Below are 3,002 nucleotides of genomic sequence, written 5' to 3'. Positions count from 1 at the left end.
CCCTGTATATATATATATATATATATTTTCATCACTGAAAATCAAACAGACTTTAATTGGAAAATGTGAGTCAATGCCTAGACTTTAACTGAACGTCATTAAGGCTCCTTCATCTTATTTTACCTGTAGAAAATCGATGCTATGAGAACTGAGAAATGGCACTTGTTATTGCGGCTCCAACATCTGCACAGTTCACATAACATGCCACATTCTAGTTAAGCAACCATCTGGCTATCAAATCATCTAACTGCATGACATATCAGTGCAATGCCACCATGTGCAAAGGGAGAGATACAGTCAGGAAGTCCGTGCCAATGAAGCTGTGCATGTGTCACAGGTATTGTGGCGCCAAATGGGCTATTTAAAATGAGGCCTCCTGTGTGGAGTGTTTGCCAGCTTCTGTGTGACCGTGATCCTGAACCTTCATTCCTGATTCTGACCTCCTGTTGCTGACCCGGCTGGCTCTACTTCTGGCGACCCGGACCCGTCTCTGGACTTCATCTTGCTTACTGCTCTGTATTGCATTGTCCACACGGCTCTGACATCAGCTTTTCATTTGACTAGGATTTCTGCCTGCTGTTATGGTACCTCGCCACCAGCACGTTGACGATCTGGCCTGTGCGGCATTGATTCTTCTCATCCTGCTTCCTTGCTGTGCATTCCTGACCAGCCATCTAGTTTTAGATTTAAGCTTCACCAAGTTCAACATTCTTCTTCTGCAAGTAGACCTTCTGGCACCTGTGCCCCTCTGTGTCCCAATTCACCAGACTAGAGTTGCACGAGAGGCTGCCTTCATCACCTCAAGCTCCGTAAGATACATGACAGATCCATATAGTTTCAATGAATGGGTAAGTTTGAAACTCTATTTTTTACCACTCCGTCCCAAATCCGGTGTAATTTTTTTTTATGTCCCTCTGGAGGTTAAAAAAGGTTGATTGACACCCAGCATCACTTTACCTGGAAGGTTGATAAAATATTGTAAATCCAGAGTGTCGAGCCCCCGACCCTGATCACTGCATCCTGGGCTCACAATGTATTGATGCAGAGAGCGCTGCCGATGTGATCACATCAATTCCACTCTTTATATAACTCAGGACCGACCACCCCGAGAGAATAACAAAGAGGGGGAGGACAAAAATACTTTCTGGTTGGACTTAGGCCTTAATCTGACTTTTATTAAAAAAATTAATTAGAGGAGAAACTTGGATATCATTTGAAATTCCTGTAGCACTGCACAATAGAGCTCTTCATAACCCACGTCAAACATCTGAAAAGTTTCAGGCCAAAATAACGCACTACTGCTTGCTTCAATAGCCACTTCGAGGGGAGCTGCATCTTGATCAGTTACTGGTTCTCTTGGAGGGGACAGAAGAGGGGTTGGGCAAAAAAACGAATGAGCAACCTGTCTCCACCTTGGGTCCATCTACTGGTGACCAGAAGCGGCTTCTTCAGCAACATAGTAAAATGTAAACAGAAGTGGGGAATATTTTGGAAAGGTTCTAATTCATCTAAGCCCTGGTTTAGCTAGAAGCCCTTAGTCACATTCCACTAGACTTGTTCTGTAATGTTAATGATGTTTTGCCACTTATCAAAGTAGCTTCCCCAGCTTTAATGAATGTCAGGACCATACTTCAGCATGAGGTTGAATAAGTCACTCTGATGGACTGTGAAATATCTTCAACATTGCAATACAAATCCAGTTGAATGTAACCAATATAATTATTATACAAATTGCAATGCTAAGAGCTGCAATTTGTAATACTATCATTTAAGGATTGTAAATTGGTCTTTTTGCAAACTACTGTGAATCACTTTGGACTTTTTGGATTACACGTATATAATTTTGCATATGTATATTTGATTTGCACTTCATGCACTTCTAGCACAAATATTTCTTGTTACACTTTTCTTACTAGTAGATAGAAGCTGGGAGTTGTGGCAGTGGATAACACGCTACTTTCTTAAAATACAGTACAGAGCTTGTTTAGGTTTATTTGCATTATTTTAGCAGCTAGAGAAAAATGACAGATCAACAACCCATATGTTCAATAATAAAGGCTGGAAAGATCCCAGGAGACACATAAGCCTGGAAGTATTTGACCTGGTGTCAACATTTTTTTGCACTTTTTATCACACATGGACGCTCGTATTTCTTCCTTAATATTGCTTGAGTAAAGATAGACTGCACTGCATATTAATAGACAGAAAAATAATACAACACATCTACCTAACTTTAACAATCCTGACAATGCCTGGCGGTTGCCACTCTGAAAGTAGAGCACTACAGGCACTCAAAGCCCACTTAGCATCTCTGTACATTCATCGTGCCAGTTTGTCAGGTCTGCAGGGCACGTGGCCCACACATTTAACAGAGCAGCCAAAACGATTCTGTGCGCTATTCCAACTTTTTAGGCAGATGGAAAGTTGTGAGCAAAATAAAATGGGAAAAATGATTTATATTCATTAACAACAGAACTTAATGCAAAACAAAATATACAATACAGTAAAACATCCAAACACTTCACAAATCAGTATGCAAATTATGTAATTAAAAAGTCAAAAGGAGGAAAAAAAGCCTATTGCTTTTGCAAGTAAAGAGAATGACACTTAATAATTACAATGGATCTTTCTACAGACACCAGCATATGATACATGAATATTCACAGGTTTCAAAATGATTTATGTCCTCAAAATATATTTGATTGAGGGATTCTACCTGTGTTTAGACATGTGCGCCATGCTGCATCATATTTAAAATTAACCTAAAGACGTCCGGTCCTATCTGTGAATGTCTGTTCAATTTCACTTTAGGTAAAATGTTTTGTGCAGAGATCAAGCTTATTTGCTTTGGAAGGAGTGCGGAAGGGATAGAGCTTCTGTAGATTTTCATTTCTGGTGGGGTCATTCTGGGGAGGATATCCCCTACTTTCCGTCCCAGCCACAGAAGTCATTGAGAAACTACGTGAGGTAAGATCTTTCCAAAGGATATATATTATATATAA

General features: G+C 40.1%; 1 protein-coding gene across 1 annotated transcript in view; it reads right to left on the bottom strand.

Moving 5' to 3' along the window:
• NBAS (neuroblastoma amplified sequence) overlaps positions 1 to 3,002 on the bottom strand; it is a 578,163-nt gene that overhangs the window by 167,721 nt on the left and 407,440 nt on the right. The window lies entirely within an intron of this gene.

Source organism: Nanorana parkeri, unplaced genomic scaffold, assembly GCF_000935625.1.
Source record: "Nanorana parkeri isolate BGI_ZX_2015 unplaced genomic scaffold, ASM93562v1 scaffold324, whole genome shotgun sequence".
In the NCBI taxonomy this organism is placed as follows: domain Eukaryota; kingdom Metazoa; phylum Chordata; class Amphibia; order Anura; family Dicroglossidae; genus Nanorana; species Nanorana parkeri.
The sequence above is the reverse complement of the archived record's forward strand: the minus strand, read 5'-3'. Positions and strand labels throughout refer to the sequence as shown.